Source organism: Pinus tabuliformis, chromosome 7, assembly GCF_031772625.1.
Source record: "Pinus tabuliformis cultivar Carrire ecotype Pingquan chromosome 7, CPIR1, whole genome shotgun sequence".
NCBI classification, from domain to species: Eukaryota; Viridiplantae; Streptophyta; class Pinopsida; order Pinales; family Pinaceae; genus Pinus; species Pinus tabuliformis.
Window position 1 is genome coordinate 277,354,382 of NC_142293.1, and position 20,224 is coordinate 277,374,605.

Genomic DNA, 20,224 nt, shown 5'->3' on the forward strand with positions numbered 1-20,224 from the left:
TGAAAGTTTCACTTAAGGATAACTATCCTCTTCCTAAAATGGATCACATATTACAGAGGGTAGTAGGTTCCACCAAAATCTCACTGCTAGATGGGTTCTCTGGTTATAACCAAATCCTAGTCCACCCAGATGATCAGGCAAAACCTGCATTCACTACCCCATGGCGCACTTTCATGTATGTGAAAATGTCATTTGGGTTAAAAAATGCAGGGGCCACCTTTCAAAGAGCAATGGACATAGCCTTTGCTAAAGAAATCCATGACTTCCTAGTAATATACCTTGATGATCTCACAATATTCTCTAAATCATATCAACAACACTTGGATCATCTTAGGCAGGTCTTTACTAAATGCAAGAAATATGGAATTTCTCTGAATCCTAAAAAATCTCTATTTGGGTTGGAAAAGGGAAAATTATTAGGCCACATTATCTCCAAAGATGGTATTAGGATTGACCCAACAAGAATTGAAGCCATTTTTCAAATACCACCTCCTAGGAACATCAAAGAACTTCAAGCATTTTTAGGTAAAATAAACTTTTTGAGGAGATTTATCTCTAATTTAGCTGAGTTAATTAGATTACTAAACAACATGTTGAAGAAAGATTCGACTATTAAATGGACTCTAGAGGCTAAAAATTCATTTGAAGATATAAAGTTAGCCTTAACACAAACACCAGTCCCCATTAGTCCAATGTTTGATAGGGAATTTATCATATTTTCTTTTGCTTCCAAACACAAAATCGCTGCAGTCCTCTTGCAGAAAATGATCAGGGTTTTGAACAACCAATAGCCTTCTTTAGTAAAGCCCCGAGGGATGCACCTTTAAAGTATAATATAATGGAGAAGCAGGCTTTTTCTTTGGTTAAAGCTATTAAAGATTTCAGAGTTTATATTTTGTACTCCCATATAGTAGCTTATGTCCCCAATGCTATAGTTAAAGACATTTTAACTCAGGACGAGCCTGATGGAAAGAGAAGAAAGTGGATAGCTACAATATTAGAGTATGATTTAGAAATTAAGCCTACAAAATTGATCAAAGGCCAAGGTTTGGCTAAGCTCATAGCTGAATCAAACTATCAGGCCCTAGACATAAACTTCATTGCAAAACTGGATAACGAAGAGGAGATGGCGAATCCACAGATCAGCCAAGCCTTTACAGATTCACCATGGTATGCTAACATAATATAAATTCTACAAAACCTTCAATCTCCTCTAGAGATATCTAGGACTAAAATTAGGTTCTTAAAGATGAAATCTTTAAAGTTTTTCATAATTGACAATGCCTTATTTTGGAAAAATCATGAAGGCATCTTTCTGAATTGTTTATTAAAGGAAGAATTTGATAAAATTTTGCAAGAGTTTCATGCAGGTGACTGTGGGGGACATATCTATTGGAAGGCAACAATTGACAAGATATTAAGGGCTAGTTTTTACTGGCCCACTCTGTTTGCTGTTGTGAAGAAGTTTGTGACCTCATGCCACAAATGTCAGATTTTTGAAGGAAAAAGAAAACTACTGCCATTACCTTTGAAATCTATATCTACTAAAACACCATTTCAACAGTGGTGTCTTGACTTCATTGGTAAAATTCATCCCCCTTCCTCTCCCCAACATAAATGGATCTTAACTGCCACAGATTATTTTACAAAGTGGATTTGGTTTCCCCACCAAAATCATCACAGACAATGCTGAAGCCTTTAAAACAAAGAGGATGATTGATTTTTGTAACAAATATCACATAACCCTTGGTCATTCCACAGCCTACTATCCTCAGGGAAATGGACTTGCATAGTCATCCAATAAGAGCTTAATGAATATTATCAAAAAATTGTTGGAAGATAATAAGAAGACTTGGAATAAGAAACTAGTGAATGCTTGTGGGCAGATAGGCTAACTACAAAGAAATCTATTGGTACCAATCCCTATCAGCTAGTTTATGGAATGGAGGTTGTCTTCCCATCTTCTTTGCGAACTCCACTGATGAAATTACTCCAAGAATCAAAGGTTGAGCCCAGTGATATTCAGAGAAGGATCAACCAGACAATTCATTTGTAGCAAACGAGAGAGCAAGTATACATTAGGTCCCAAATTGTGTAGGAGAGAATTAAGAAAGCATTTAACAAAAGAACCAAGGCACCATATTTCTATCTAGGGGATAAAGTCCTGAAATGGGACTCAAGAAGGGAAGATAAAGAGAAACATGGGAAGTTTGACTTCCTAAATTTCCTTACATTATTTATGCTTTCTGAGGTAATAATTCTTATTTTCTCAATGAATTGGATGGTCTAGAAATATAAGGAGGACTAGTGAATGGTCGAATGCTAAAGCACTATATAGATCCCAGTCACTGATTCCACTAATTTCTTGTACATACTATATCCTTCATAAAGTTTAGTGTGGATTGGATGGTAAATTTTGGAGTTGAAGCCTGAAGAGAAGGCCCTAAGCTTCAAAAGTTTCACTATCAATAAATATTAATAAAGAAACAAAGTAAAAGGGAAGTTGTAGAGTAAAATCACAGTAATTGAGAAGGCCATTGATCTACTAGTTCTTGACATTTCACCAGGAAATTCCATCCCCATGTGGAGCCACTGTTATGTTCCTATACCAATAGGTGTCATAATTTTTGAATGGATGAGGTCAAATGTGTAATATGTACATACCTTTGCTTTCTGCAAATGCTTTCCATATTCAAAAAATAAAAAAAATAAAAAGATGTAAAGAGGGTATTCCTAAAAGAAAGATCAAAGGACAAAAAGAATGGAAAGGTAAAAAAAGATGAAAAATGAACCCCAAGGAAAAAGAAAAAGACCATGAAAGTGTGCAAGTCCAAATGTCACTGATATTTTACTTTTTGTACAATAATGATTGTGTTAAACTTGTTATTTATGCCAAAATCCATGGTAACCAAATAGCTTAATCTTGGATATTCCATGTTTTGAATTTCATTCTTAGAGATAGAGAATAAAATCTGACCAAAATATTTAATCTTGGCAGGTAAGTAGATAGGTAGAGTAAATAAAAGGAGCTCAACAATTTAATCTGAGCCCTTGGATGTAATAAGGATAGCCTTAGATAGAGTTCTAATGTAAAGAAAATAAAAGTGTTTTGATAAGGGTTTTCTAGCTTAAGTGCACCCTAATAAAGAGTAGAAAAAATGATAAGATGAGTAGATGGGTAAGTAGTTGCATGGTTGTAGAATTATGGTGATTGATTGGATAAAATCATATCATTTAATTTCATAATCAAGTTTCTAAAAGTATGGATGATAATTGAGTAGTTACATAAAGTCAAGTGATCAATTTCCCCATTCATTTTACCTTTAATTTTACTAATTTCCCATAAGCAAAGTCAAAAGTACCTAAAACCTTAAGTTAAAGGGGCTCAAAGCATTTCTCTCACTTCTGGAGCGAACATACCCTCAGCCCAATAACTTATAGGGTCTAAGTACTAAAGCCCCTTCACCAACATTCACCCCCTCCATAATTCATTCATTTCATCTAAAAAATCCCTTTTCCTAAGGTGAAATCACCATTTTCCTAGGGAAAGTAATTACCCCCATACAAAACCTCTTTTTCATAAAAACCCCACTAAAAGCAATTTAGCCTAAGTTATAATGTGTAAATGTGGATATATAAATAAATGTCAATACATTATACTTAGCGCATTTTCTTTCCACCTCCATTTCATATTAACTTTAATTTTCGTTATATTTATTTAACTCCCGAAAACAAACCCTTTCCCGTATTATTTATGATAAATATCCTGCCCCCGAGGTTTGAAATATAAACCTTATTTAAATTAAATAAATGGATTAATTAGTTGATCAGTGGCCAATTAAGAACCATAACCCTCAACCGAATAAAAAGAGTAATTAGTCAATTAGTGATTAATTAAATCTGTCCCCACCAATCAAATCACCCACGACATCATTAAGCCTCCCTAATTCACAGTTAATATCTTGTTAGGCCCCCCCATTAACTCCCCAGTCAAATCATCACCTCGATCGCCGTGTGATCTAACCCCTTCAGATCCAACGGTTGACACTCATATCGGGCAGCCTCCGAAAGCTGACCTTTACCCGCCCGATGTGAGCAGTTTCTTTGTTGACCCCGCCGCTACGTGGCACCCGATGAATGGAATCAGGAAGCCTCCCCCAAAACCAATTATCCCGAAAGGCGGTGCGATGGATTCTGCTTACCGCCTTCCGCTACATGCCAAAATGTCACATCCCCCGATTGGTGCCAACTATCCTTTCCCAATGTACCCACCAATATTATTGACTTTACGCATAAAACCAAAAAACTTATAGTTTTTTCATTTTTTATCATGAAAAGAACATTCTGACTTCCATGCAAAGCACAATGAACATTCACCTGTCAACTTGCTACCAACCGTCAACTTTCCAAAGCCGTTGAACTCTAGACTACCTTGCAGACCCATGCACTTCCTACAAATAGTGCACAACACCATTACTCCATTCAAACAACCGAAACCAAGTATTTACCCCATTTCCACTAAGAAACCGTGTTTTCTTGCCGAACCTGAACTAAATTGCTTTAAAATACTAAGTAATTTAGTAAAATTAAGCTGCCTGGTAATCCTAAAATACTCCGAACTAGACCAATTCTTCCCAATTTCACTGAAACCCTTTGCCCCTATCCTTGAATCCATAAGAACCAAGGATGGAAGCTCCAATTGCATTGAATATCATGCCCATTATGACTCCCCATAGGGATTTAGACCACCTCCCACTTGCAGACAAAGACTTCCAAATTAAAGATACCTCTGTCTCAAAACCCCCTTTGAAACTTTTTTGCAAGTATAGAGACTAGTACTTGAACCAAGTAGACTCCATTGGACTTTGGGAATTAGGCTTACAAAAGTACCAGTTCCCCAAAGTGCATATATTCCAAGAAATTGTACATTATTACCACATGAACTATGATCCTATCCAGAGGGTAGTAAGAACCCCTGACCAATCTGTTCTATTTACTATCACTGCTAAATCCATCAACCAAATGATGCAATTACAACCAAGCCAAAATCTGACTCCTCTTTCCATTGGAGATATGCTGAATAAATACCCTACCCTCACTTCAATCAGTCTGGCTCAGTTATTCTAGACATTTATCAGAGAAGAGTAGTATACCCCAATGGACTCTCCTCCTTATTTGTGGACTATATTCTCCAGACTTGGCTAAGACATCATAGACATGATATCTAGTGTGCTAGGCTACACCACTAGTGAATTTGTTGATGAAATCATAAGATCCTTCATGCCAATCTACTCTCTTGGCCAACCACTAGCCATCATGTTTGACTATGCCAAATTTATTGCTGACAAAATGCATGATCAATTCATGAGATTAGAAAATGAAAGAGTGTTTAAGTATTCTTTAGTCCTGTATCATTTATTCTTGTATTACCAAGTTGATAGGTTTCCAATTGCCCTCCAAAAGCTTGATACCAGAGACAACCCCATATCAGTAATCTTCTGCACTTCTTTAATTCATCAATATGACTCTCAATAATCCTATACAGATTTCATAGACCTCTTTGTTTACCCTGTGACAACCATGTTACTAGGAAGCCCTCCAACTAGAATCAGTGTAGACATCAGGAGGGTCCTATAGTTGTCAAAGCAATACAAGGTAGGGGATTGGTACTTGTACCAAAACCATACTGAAATCCGAATCTATGGATGTGAATTTCCACCTTACAAATTGCCTAGATACCTCCCCATGATATTGTTTACTCTGGAGTACTACAGGAAAATGATCAATTCAAATGAGGTGCACTTTGTAAAAGCTAAGAAGAAAGCCCAACTTAGAATAAAGGATCAGTTGGGCCCATTTATTTGTAATAGTAGAGAAGCAGGAAAGGACGCAGATGAAATCCTCCAAAGGTTGAAACTGAAACAAAATTTTCTATCGAATTATGATCCCCTAGACTTCATTTGCAATAGGATACAGAAGAATAAACTATCTCCTTACATCCACCACCGAATCCCTGAAATTAAACAATATGCTAATCAATTTGAGTGGGTGGAAGGCACTTTGATAGATCGAGATAGTACAACGGTTGTTGTTGATAATGTATTAATAGACTTAGACATAAGACTTGATGAGGATTCCTTTGTACAGGTTCCAGGAGAGTATCAGTCTCAAAGACCATCACAAGGACATAGTGGGAAGTTAGTTGAAGCAGGGCCATCAAAGCAACCAGAGCTTTCAGAACAACCAAAAGAATCTGAACAGGCTGAAATTTCAGAGGAACTTGTTCAACCTGAACAAATCATGAACAATCCTCCTGTTTTGCAGAATCCTCTAAATGAGGAGAGGAACCTTATGAGAGACAGAGAGGAGGCCACTCCTTCCAGCAGGCCTATTGCCCAAACCTATGCTAAGAGGCAGAGGTTAAATCCATATGCAGGATAAGAATACACTGAGGAAACATGAGGGACTTCAGGAGCAGAGAGCACAAAAGGTAGACACACCATTGCTTCAGGAGGGACACAAGAACCTTCCACCTCTCAAACTCAAATTTTGGAAAGGCAACAGAGTGTGGAAGTATCCTCCTTCACAGCTCCCACTCGATAGAGCCAAGATATCAAAGAAAAATGCAAGGAATGAAAGGTTGAATGTGCAAAGCTATGCACATTATCTGAGGATGGCTCCAATAAACCAAACAAGGCTAATGTCAGCTTTTGATATAAAAAAAAGGGAAAATGTTGATGAGCTTTCTGAAGCCAACAACACAGAAACCAAAATCAATGACAGATTACCTTAAAACATATTTTGAGGTATTGGAAAAGGATATCCATCCTATTGACCAAATTGAGATGCATAAACAAATTGGAGAAATGGTCTATTCCACCTTGACCAGCAAGGCCATAGCATCCCACCAACTCCAGAATTCACTAAATAACATCTCAGCACAATTCCTATTGGAAATGGCCTCTTCATAGGCCAAAGACACTAGAATAAAGTCCTTAGAGGACTTGGTCAAAGAGCTAGGACATGATCCAAAGGATGTTAAAGCTGTAGAGAAATTTATAAAAAGGAAGAATGATGACATAGTTGCACTGAAGAAACAAATAAAAATTCCTCCTCTACATCATCCCCAAACAGCTGAAGTGTTAGAAACAGAGAAGGAGGAAGAACTTCTGGACTTAGTCCTTAAGTTGAATGACCAATTGAAGGAAACTAAAAAAGAATTGGATAATTTGATACAGTCCAAGCATAGTGAGTTAGCCACCACTCCTCAGACTGTAATACCTATAGTTTCCACAGTAGTGCCCTCCACTTTAGCAGCTACCTTGGTAGCTACACTTCCACCAGCTACAACATTGCCAGTTACAGGAATTTCAGCAGGTACAAGTACATCAACCAGCACAGAGACACCAACAGAGAAAACTGCAGAATAGATCAAGGCCATGGAAGAAATGAGTATCCAGGCCACTGAGCTCAAGAAACTTAGAGAACAAGTGACAAGTTTAGAGACCAATTGCAAACTTGCACAAATTCAGCAGAAGGAAGAGGCCCAGAAAAACCAAAGAATGGTAGACAGGATAAAAGCCCTTGAAAAGGACTTAAAGTTGCAAGAGCCCTTAGGAGATATGAAAGAAATTATTTGGGCCAACATCATTGATTCCATCAATGAGGTTTGGCCTTCAATTCAGATTATTTTTAATCAAATAGAATTAGTCAAGATGGCTACAGAGGAAATCCACAAAACAGTGGAAGAATTGTGAAATAAGGCCGAAGAAGCCAATTAGTTGATCACTTTTTTGAACAGGAAAAACAGATTCCAACTTGATGAACTAGAGATAGCAGATAGAACAACAACAATTATAGAGATCAAAAAGGTTCTCACCAAAAGGAACCTAATGCTCAATCTAGAGAAAGGATGTCAGAGAATCCAGACAGATATTGACATCTTTATGCTAAAACATGGCATCTTAAGAGAAAAAGGACTTCCCAGTCCTATGGTGATAAATGACAAACTGATGCCCCAAGAAGATTGCTGGAAGTTTGACAACTAATTATGTAAATTTAGGTAAAATATGTTAATTAGAAACAAGTTAGTTTTATACCGAAACATCGGTTATGTAACTAAGGAGGGTCATATAAAATGGATGAATGCCCGAACTATTGTATGGAGAATCATTTTATTGATTGAATAGAGATTCCAATCCCTTGCCCCATGGATGTTTCCTTTACACCCTATCAAGGTTTTACCATGTAAATCCTGTGTTGTTACTTGTGTGTGTGCATTCAGTTTTCTAGTCAGTTTCCTTCTTTCTTGGTTAATCTATAACTATATATGCCTTCTTTCTTGATTGATTAGTAACTCATTGAACTACAAATGGTATCAGAGCAAGTTAGTTGAGTTTGAGTTAGCAATCTACCTGTGGAGAAAAGAAAAGGGGGCAATCTGCACATGGACCAGAGTGGAAAATCGTGAGAGTGGAAAAGTGTGGAGTTGTTGTCTCTACGTGAAGGCGAGTAAGCATGAGCCTATCAGAGAAACCTTCCTGTGGAAAAAAAAGTGGAACTATTGTCTCTATGTGAAGGTGAGCTCATTGCTGTGTGATCTATACGTGAGGAGTGTGAAGAGGAAGCTGCCAAACCCTATCTTTGCATGAAGGCAAGCAAAAGGAACTCATTGCTGCGTGTTTTTCTCTACGTTGAGGAGGAGTACATTGCCAGTCCAAATCTGTGTGAGGAAGACTATGCCTATTGCCCACATGTAGAACCCTCTAACCTGTGTGGACCAGAGCCTATGTGACCAATTTGGAGCTGTTGCCTGGCTTAGAACATGCTGCTGAAAGAACGTGTTAGAGAAGACCCTCTGTGACCAATTTTTGGAGTGGTTGCCTGGCTTAGACTGTGCTGGTGAAGAACGTGCTGGAGAAGAACCCTCTGCCCTGTGTGGACTAATTGCTAGTTTGGAAAAAATCGAGGGGGCTACGTTGACTGCACGGGCTGCGTTGTTGGAACCCATCGAGGAAGCACCTGCATTTTGTGTTCTGCCTGCATGGAAGAGCCATCGAACCAGAGGTCGTGTTGCTGGCCATAGACCTGCGTTCTCCTCTCTCTATGTTTTGCTATCCATAGACCTGCATTCTGGGTGCTACCTATGTGTTTCCAGAGCCTAATTAGTAGATATAGATCTGGGTATTTTTTGTTAAATAATTTTTCCGAAAATTTTTTCAAAAATTTGTGAAAAGAAAAGGGGTGGATTTGTTCAAATTGAAGGAAATAATCATTTAAATTCAATGTAAAAAAAATAAAAAAATCAAAGGGTCGATTCAGGTATGATAGATGAAGTTTTATCTGCTGAAGGATTATGTATGACAGATGAAACTTCACCTGAATGTAATGTCTCTCAGGGTTTAGAAAGCTGGCTGTTAGACTCTGGTGCTTCTCATCACACGTGTCCACACAGAAAATGGCTTACTTTGTATGAAAATGTAAATTGTAGTTCTGTGTTTATGGGTAATAATGTATCATGTTAGACTATTGGGATGGGAAATATGAGGATTAAGATGTATGATAACACAGTTAGAACATTAACTAGTGTTATACATGTACCTGATTTGAAGAAAAAATTGATTTCTTTGGGATTGTTGGATTCAAATGGTTATAATTTTACAGGTCAAAGTGGCGTGATGAAAGTCTTTAAAGGTGCCCTAGTTGTTATGAAAGCAGAAAAGGTCGGAAATCTTTACAGATTAAAAGGAAGTACTCAAGTCAGTGAAGCAGTGGTTGCGTCAGAAAAGGAAGAAGCAGGTACTCATCTATGGCATCAGCGATTGGGTCACATGAGTGAGAAAGGTCTTTAGATACTGATGAAATGTAAATCTCTTCCCGATCTGAAATCTTTGAAGATAGATTTCTGTAAACATTGTGTGTATGGAAAATAGTGTAAATAGAGATTTAAAACTGGAAATCATAATAGTAAAGATATTTTAGACTATATTCATTCTAATCTATGGGGACCATCTCTTGTTGTATCATATGGAGGTGCTCTATATTTTTTAATGTTTATTGATGATTTCTCCCATAAAGTTTTGGTCTTTATGCTAAAAAATAAAGTTGATGTATTCAATATCTTTAAAAAATTTAAAGCAATGGTAGAGAAAACAACAGGAAAATCAATTAAATGTTTAAGAACTAAAAATGGTGGTGAATTCACTTCAATATAATTTGAAAAATAATGTAAGGTTGAAGAAATTATTAGACACAAAACTATTGTTTATACTCCTCGGAAAAATGGTGTTGCTGAACGTATGAATCAGACTCTTATGGAAAGAGCCAGAAGCATGATTAGCAATGCTAACTTTCAAAAGGAGTTGTGGGCAAAAGAAGTATCTACTGCTTGTTATTTAGTTAACAGATCACCTTCGGTAGCAATTAATTGTAAAATTCCTGAAGAAGTTTGGACAGGTCAATCTTGTGATTATTCACATTTAAGGATATTTGGTTGTGATGCTTATTCTCTTATTCCTAAAAATTAGCATTCAAAATTAGATCCAAAATTGAAATGTTATGTCTTTGTTGGGTATGACTATGTAGTGAAAGGATACAAGTTGTGGGATCCTACATTGCGGAAGATAGTCATTAGTAGAGATGTAACATTTGATGAATCTTCTGTTTTAAAATAAAATGTTGAAAGAATTGAATAGGAACAGGTATCACCAAATCAACAAGTTTAGTTGGAGGCTAGACCTTTCGGTGAAAGTCAAAAGGAAGGAGAGACTTCTGGAGAAAAAGGTGTTGAAGATACAAGGACATTGTTGAAGTTTCTGAACCAGTTCAGCAACCAGTCACTCTAAGAAGGTCTACAAGGGAAAGAAAAACTCCCAAAAGGTATGAATATTTTGCTTCATCTTTTGCTTTGATTACTGAAGATGGGGAACCTTCTTGTTATTAGGAAGTAGTAGATGATACAGATAGTGAAAAATGGAAAGTGGCTATGAAAGAAGAAATCGATTCCTTAGCCAAGAACAATACCTAGGATCTTGTAGAACTTCCTGAAGGGAGAAGTGTTGTTGGATGAAACTGGTTCTTCAAACTGAAATGGAAAGTTGATGGAAGCATCGAAAGGTATAAGGCGAGATTGGTAGCAAAAGGGTATTCTTAGGTTGAAGGTATAGACTTTCATGAAAAATTTTCACCAGTTGTAAAAATTGTTTCTATTCGTACTGTGTTGGCAGTAACTGCATTACTTAACCTTGAGTTAGAATAGTTAGATGTTAAAACAACTTTTCTACATGGTGATTTGAATGAAGAGATATATATAGAACAACCAGAAGGTTTTTGTACAAGGTCGCAGTAGAAGACTAGTTTGCAAGCTCAGGAAACCATTGTATGGTCTAAGGTAGTCTCTGAGACAATGGTACAAGAATTTTGATTCCTTCATGGTGAGCCAAAACTTTATAAGAAGTGAGTATGATCATTGTGTATACTTCAAAGGTTTCAATGGCATATTCATTATCTTAGCTTTGAATGTTGACGATATGCTTATTGCAAGCAAAAGCATGGAGGAGATTAATAGGTTAAAAGCTAAGCTCTCTAAGACATTTGATATGAAGGATCTTTTAGCAGCAAAACATATCTTGGGCATGGAGATACACAGAGACAGGAAAAATGATAAGCTTTGGTTATCACAATAGAAGTATGTGGAGAAAGTACTTGAAATGTTTTTTATGAAAAATTTGAAACCTGTTAATGTTCCATTAGCTTCCCATTTTAAGATTTATTCGGTTTTGAGTCCTAAAACTGATGAAGAAAAGTAGTATATGTCTCATGTACCATATGCAAATGTTGCAGGCAACTTAATGTATGTGATGGTATCTACAAGACCTGACATTTCACATGCAGTTGGAGTTGTCAGTAGGTTATGGCAAATCCAGGTGAAGAACATTAGTGAGCAGTGAAATGGGTGCTTCGATATCTAAGAGGCACAAGTGACCATTGCATCATCTTTAATGGTAGTGAAGGATTAGTCTGCGTATATGTAGATGTTGATTATGCAGGTGATTTGGACAAAATAAGATCTGCTACAGGTTATGTCTTTACTCTTGTAGGTGGAGAAATCAGTTGGATGCCAAAGCTTTAAGAAATAGTTGTGTTGTCCACTATCGAAGCAAAATATATAGCTGCTTCAGATGCCAGTAAAGAAGCAATCTGGTTAAAGGGTTTACTTAATGAGATTGGAAGGATGCAGGAGAAAGTGAATGTACTTTGTGATAGTCAAAGTGCTATTCACTTAGCTACAAATCTTGCTTATCACAGTAGAACCAAGCATATTGATGTAAGGTATCATTTTCTGAGACATGTGATCGATGGCAGACAAGTAGCTCTTCAAAAGGTCCATATGTGAAAGAATTGTGCAGACATATTCACAAAGCCACTTACAGTAGAGAAGTTGTGATGATGTTTAGCTTCTCTTGGCTTGCAGAAAAGATGATGAATGGGCATGGGCAAGGGATTAGGAAAATTGTTGTCAAGGTGGAGTTTGTTGGAAGTTTGACAACTAATTATGTAAATTTGGGTAAAATATGTTTATTAGTAACAAGTTAGTTTTATACCGAAGCATCGGTTATGTAATTGAGGAGGCTCATATAAAACTGATGAATGCCCGAACTAGTGTATGGAGAATCATTTTATTGATTGAATAGAGATTCCAAACCCTTTCCTTGTAGATTTTTCCTTGACACCCTATCAAGGTTTTACCACGTAAATCCTGTGTTGTTACTTGTGTGTGTGCATTCAGTTTTCCAGTTATTTTCCTTCTTTCTTGGTTAATCTATAACTGTACATGCCTTCTTTCTTGATTGATTAGTAACTCATTGAACTACAAATATTACATCGAGAAATTAAACAAGATGACCAGAAACCAAGCTAGTACTTCAGGGGTGAAATCTTTACCCACTGGAAAAGTACTTTATGATGGCCTGGAGAATCTGTTCTACATAGAACATGAAGTCAAGCACTTGTTCACAAGAAAACCAAAATTTTCTAAGTACACAGAAGCTGACGAAATTTACAGAAAAATGATAAGGATGAAGTTACCTGACAATGAATGGTGGACCAATTTGACTGATTTACTATAAGTTACTATAGTAAATCTATAAGATAAAAGATAACTGCTAGGTAAAACAGGTAAGGTAGGATCAAACAACACAAGTAAAGAGTATCAGTAGGTCAAAGATAAAAGTGATTCCAGCACATAACTACAAAACAAACTGAAAGAGCCAAATCCAAGTTACAATAGCAAGCGCAGTCACAATAAAAGGGATAGCTAGAAGACAGTTCTCCATCTGTCTCTAACTTCATGTTGAAGATATTTTTTGTTTCCTAGAATAATTCTCATATGGTTATGAGATATTTTGTATTAATTTTTGTATAAATACTTCAGAAATTGAAGTAATTAGCATGGATTAAAATACATTTCTATAGACATTTTGTATTGAGCTAAGGAGCTATTGTATTCAAGACTAGACTGGTTTTTGCTGGGTCATGAAATAAAGCTAAAGACATTTCGCTGGATTCTTATGCACAATTGGAACCAAATAAGTATTATCTCTTCATGTTTAATTATTGTTTTCTCGTCATGTTATAAATATTCACTTGTTTCCTCTATGAAATCTGAATAGTAAATAAGGAATGATATCTAAGAATTATCTTTAATGCTCTCTGTTTTGACTATTTAATTTCTTATTGTTTTCTACTAAACTATCTTGGTCTAGGAATTCTTATTATCTCCCTTACTTCCGTAGTTTTCCCCCTTAGGGCCATAGTAAAGGATTCTTAATTGCCCTTTTCTACTGATCTCCTTATTTTCTTCATCTTGATACTAGTTTAAGGATTCTTCATTGCCCTTTTACCCTGGTTATGACTACCTCATCCATTTGAACCTATAGATTTTCTTTTTTTTGTGCTAGCCTGCCCTGTGAACTCCTCCTTTAGTAATTGATCAGATCCAATGAAGCCACTCTTTGATTGACTACATAGCCCAATGGCCTGAATACTTTCTCTGCCCATATTTCTTCTTAATTCCACCACCCAATAAAAACAAAACATAGAAATCTTGAACACAAAGAACTAGCCTAAAATCTTATTCAAACAAAGTTAAATTATAAAGAGAGAGCCCTCTCTCGACTTAGGTGGGCTAGAACCTGAGTTTAAAAGATTAGATTTGTGGTTACCTCGGGCTATTCCTTCTTTTCTAACTTCTAAGGAAGAAATCTGAGTGATAACAGAATCAATGAAAAACAAGATGAGTAATGTAATTTATGCCCGAAAAGAGACACTTAATCAAGAGAAGAACAAATGAAACTTTTCAAACTTCTTTAATTGAAATCAAAGTGATAAAAGGAATAAAAAACAAAATGCATGGAGCAACTAACCAACAACTTCACTTCCTGAGCACACTAACAGCTGAATGGATGATGACCTAGATTCCCTAAAGCCATTAACCATCCAAAGACTCAAAAATCATCTAAGGAAAAGGCAAACCAAGCAAGCACACAAACCAAGCTAATGAATCTTTCCATTCAGGGAGAAGATGGGAAAAACAGGCTAAGAGGGAGAAATTAATAGAGCAAGACGCATTGGTTATGATCTAGGAGAAACCTTGATCTTCACCTAAAATAATTAGCACGACTGCCTAACTAAGAACAAGCACCATAAGGGGGTATGATGTGATTGTTTCAAAACAATTCATGTTGTTCGGCGTGATTGTTAGAAAATTAAACATGCTGACTAAGGATTTCAAGAAAAAAATAAAAATTTCAAAGGCCAAAACTAGACCTGCCACTGTAAATTTCAAACTCATAGTAGAAAACCAAGAAAATTAGAGAAAACCAAAGGGAAAAGGTGATACTACAAAAGTTCACACAAACCATGAAATGATATTCCACCTCTTGTACTCCAAAGAAACATTTGGATATTTTTGCATATAATTGTTTCTCCTCCAATAGTTGTAGCACCCTGTCAATGTGTTCAACATGATCCTTCCAAGACTTGTTGTAGATTAGTATATCATCAAAAAATACTAACACAAATTTTCTATGGAATGGTTTGAAAATTGAATTCATCAAACCTTGAAATGTTGGTGCATTGGTAAGGCCAAAAGGCATGACCAAAAATTCATAATGACCCTCATGAGTTATAAATGTTGTTTTTGGAATGTCTTTAGTCTTGATTCTGATTTGATGATATCCTGAATGAAGATCCAACTTGGTGAAGTAAATTGATCCATGCAATTCATCTAGTAATTCATCAATGACAGGAATGGGAAACTTATCTTTAATAGTGATCTTGTTGAGCTCCCTATAATCCGGACACATGTGCCATGATCCATCCTTCTTTTGCACCAATACTACTGGAGTAGAGAAAGAACTTTGACTCATTTGAATATACCAGCCTCTAGCATTTCTGAAACCATACGTTCAATTTCACTCTTTTGGGCATAGGGATATCTATACAGCCTGATGTTTGGAGGAACACTTCCTGGAATCAGGTGAATAGCATGATCATGATCACGAATAGGTGGGATATTTTTGGGAGTCTCAAATACCTTGGAATGATTGTCCAAGACTTTTTGGAGATTTGGAGAAATAGATGATTCCAATGTGGAAACATCTAGCGAACATAATTGTGCAATTACACCTCTTTGTTCCTTTTTTAGAAGCTTTGTCATGCTGTTAGAGTTGATTATCTTTCTCGGTTTCCCTGCAATACCCCTTAATTCAACTTCCTTTCCTTCCACAGAAAATTTCATGAAAAGTTCTTGAAAATTAAAAGCTATTGTACCCAAGGATTGTATCCATTGGACTCCTAGTACAACATCAGCACCTCCCATTGGAATGGAAAGCATTGGGCTAGTCAATACATATTCTCCCATGGATAGCTTGATATTATGGCACTTTCCTGAGAAATTTATTGTTCCTCCACTTGTAACCATCACTTGACACTCTGGTGCTAGATATAAGAAGCAATTCAATTCTTTTTGCTACCTTACAATGAAAAAAATTGTGGGCACTTCCTGAATCAATCAACACTATTAACTTTTTTTTCTTTATTTGTCCTTCTATCTTGATGGTTTGAGGAGTGGTAATTCCCACCAATGCATTACAAGATATGGTCAGATTAGTTTCTTCTTTATCTAGGCTTTGTTCTTGGAGTATATCCTCTTCTTTTGACCTTTCTTGCTCCTTTTCTTCTTCCTCTTCACAATCTATGTAGAATAATTTCTTATCAGCACACTTATGACCTTTAATGTATTTGCTATCACAACTGTAACAAAGCCCTTTTGCTCTTTTTTCTTCCAATTGTTGTGGTTTCAACCTTATAGGTTGTGGAATACTAGGGGCAACAACACTTCTTTATAGTTGTGAGTGGTGTGCTTCCTAGTTGCCATAATTTTGCTTTCCATTTTTCTTGTTAACCTGAATGCCTTCTCTAATGAATCAGGTTCCCAAAGGTGAACATCATGTTGGATATTATCCTTTAAAGTCCCTATGAACACATCAATCCTATGCTCCTCTGGAATATTTTTTACCCTTATGTTCAATTTTTGGAACTCCTCAATGTGCTCCATTATTGAACCCTTTTGTTTGAGACTTATCAATTGGCTAAAAAAAGTGTTGCTTTTTGTATCCTCATAATGTGATGTCAATTCTTCCGTAAAAATTTCCCAAGCGATAATTTGTTTACAAGAGCAAAGCCATTGATACCATACAAACTAATTTGGTTCCAAATATAAAGTTGCAATGCGTACCTTTTGTGTGTTTTGCACATTATTGAGATCAAAAAATTGCTCCATTTGTAATATCCATGTTGCGGGATCCTTGCCATCAAACTTCCTCATATTGATTTTTGGAATATGGTGGGTCTTCAATCCAACATTAGGGTCTATGGAATCATGATTAACATTTCTTTTGTTCTCATCATGATTTTCCTTTACTACTCTTTCACCATTAGTGACCATTTCTTGTAGCAACTTATTCATACTTATCCTCAATTCTTTCATGTTTGTCTTCAAATCTATCTTCCAATCATCCATCTTAGCTTCAATGCCATTCATATTAGCTTCCACGCCCTTTATCTTAGATTCCATTCCATTTTTCTTAGCTTCTGTTAGCTTTTGTGAGACTGACATTTGTTTCACTTGGTCTTGTAATTTTGATATATCATGTAGCATTTCTTCCTCTTCTTCATGAGTCATGCTACTGCTCTTAGGTTTCTTACTAGTTTTTTGCATTTTCTTTCCTCTAGGCATCAGTTACCAATAAAAATTCTCTACTATGCCCTTTGAATTCCTTCAAAATAAATTTTCAAACCAAGCTTAAGCAAACATTTAAAAAAATCTACACACCTTTTTTCACTTTGTAGGTGTTGGAAATAATACTGAGAGGGGGGGTGAATCAGTATTATCAGAAAAAAGTTTTCAATTTCATACTCAGAAACCTATATGCTACTTCAGTTAAGTGAACCAGCGTGTACACGCTACTGTGTCTAAAGCAACCAGCGTATAACCAGAAATCTTAAGATTCAGTTAGTTTATCTTCAGTAAATGCATCAGGACATTATTAACCATATTAATAGTAAACAGGTGCAGTATAACAGAACAGATCATCACACAAAAACCACACACATGAACACCATGATATAAGGTGGAAACCCAATGTGGGTGAAAACCACCTGCTGCAAGTCGTCTCTATCTTTCTTTAATAAGAAACTTCAGTTTACAATCTTTTGTACTGGTGCAGCCTTATACCAGTACACAGGCTACAACCTGCAGAAGGCTACAACCTTCTCTCGTTTTCCAGACTCTCCTGGAAGGGAGCTCCAACCCCCTTGCTCTTGTACTAGCCAAGATACTAGTACGTAGGTGCTGGCCTACAATCTTCTTTCCTTCAGGTACCACTTTTCATACATTTTCAGACTGGATATTCCTGAAGCACAACATTACAATCTGAAGACCACAATTCATCAATTTTCATAACAGATCATTGAAGCACAAAACAACCAATACTAGCATCATCAATCTTTGAATCACTGAACCACTGAAACCCTGTCAACACCCAGTCACCAGAACACAAAGCAGACTACAGAACTCTGCAATAACAGTCAGACCCAACTGAAACCCCAAAAATTAAACTTCAAAAGATATACGCTACTTCAATGAGATCAACCCGCGTATACACGCGCTTTTACCAAAGACAACCTGCATATAGATCTAAAAATGGTTTCTCATAACTTACAGCTGTACCAGACATCAGTCATACCCAGAACATAACATTGCATCAGTATGCAGATCTAAAAATACGCATAATCAACCATATACCGATAGTTCATTTCAAACCATTTGATCCCGATCTATCCTTAGATCTAGTCTTCCATCACCCGGTGTGATCTCTCCTTAGCTTAGATCAAGCAACCCAGAACCTGCATACTAGATCTCTTTCTTTATCAGATATTCAAGACTTTTTCAATGCAATTGCCTAATGATCTTCTTCTCCTTTTATAGTCTTAGGCCTTGCTCAATACCACGGGCCAAAACCATAGTAATCCAATACCAACAACTTCAAAACTAGGGATCAACACGTCTGTCGAGATACCTTGGTCAAAAACATAGGCTCAAGTACCGAGGACTAACTACCACGGACCAAAAGGAAGCTTCTCGACATGTACGCTCTTTTCTGTTCATGAAACTGCGTGTATACGCGACTTCGTATATAGCGATCCTGCGTATCTGCGACTTATTATATAGAGTACCAGCGTGTATACGCAACTTGGGCTTAATGAAATTGCGTATATGAAAATTCTCTTCATTCTTGTAGTCTGGACTGAGATCTGTCATCAAAGAGAGTTGCCATCAAGGACAACACCTGTACCGTAGCGCCACACTTGTGCAAAAAAGCCAACAATCTCCCCCTTTGGACTTGATGGCAACCCCAAGATCCTTAGAATCATTCTCCCCCTTTGTCATCAAGGGCAAAGGGTTGTGCTCCCCCTGAGTACATGCTGATATCTCTGCTCTACTATGCTGAACATGCTCCCCCTGACTGTAGGCAAGATCTGCAAAAGATGTTCTTCAAAAAGAACCAAGACTTATACATCATAAAGGACCTTCCTATCACCAAAAGACTCAATACATACATCCATACTCTCAACCAAGAGGGGATACATTAGAAATTTACATATAACAACCAATTACATCATTCATCCCAGGCATAGTGGGGAAACCAACAGAGGCTGTTACATGACCTTGACACCAAAAAAAAAAAAAAAAAAAAAGTTATCACAAAGGAGATACATGACATAGAGACAAAAAATCTAGACCAAGACTTATGAAAGTCACCAGCAGCATCTGATAATTATCTTTTAGATCAGCAACCAAGATTTCCTTCTGTGCTCCTTCTCTTGAAACCCACAACAGTTGTGAACTAGAACCAAAAGCATCTAAATGCCAACAATGCTTTATTAGACTTTAAGCTACTCCCCCTGAAACTGTGCCTGTTGCACCCCCTAAAACTGTGCCTGAAGGACTCTGGCATGCCCATCTCAGACCTTATCCAACCAGAGTCTGCCCTTGCTGTTCAGAACTCCATATACGTGACTTCACCTGAATAAATCAGCGTATGTACACGGATATCCCTTATACAACACGCGTACACCAACAGACAAACTTCAACAGCAGGATGAAACATCAACTACTCCCAGTTTTTGTCTGAGATATTCAAAAGTCTCCCTGGGCAATGGTTTTGTGAGAATGTCAGCAACTTGTTCTTTAGAAGGAACATACTCCAACTTGACCTTTTGTTCAAGCACTTGTTCTCGAAGAAAGTGATACTTGATTGGTATGTGCTTGGTCTTTGAATGCAAGACTGGATTCTTTGAAATGCTGATTGCACTTGTATTATCACATAAGATAGAGACAGGTGGAGTGCAAGTGATTTGAAAATCCTGCAAGGTCTGCATCATCCAAAGAAGTTGTGTGCAACAAGATGCCGTAGCTACATATTCTGCTTCAGCTGTAGATAAAGCAATCGAACTTTGTTTCTTGCTGAACCAAGATACTAATCTAGATCCCATGAAGAATGCACCACCACTTGTGCTTTTCCTGTCATCCACACTTCTGGCCCAATTTGCATCTTTGTAAGCATGAAGAGTGAGATCTGTATCTCTAGGATACTATAAG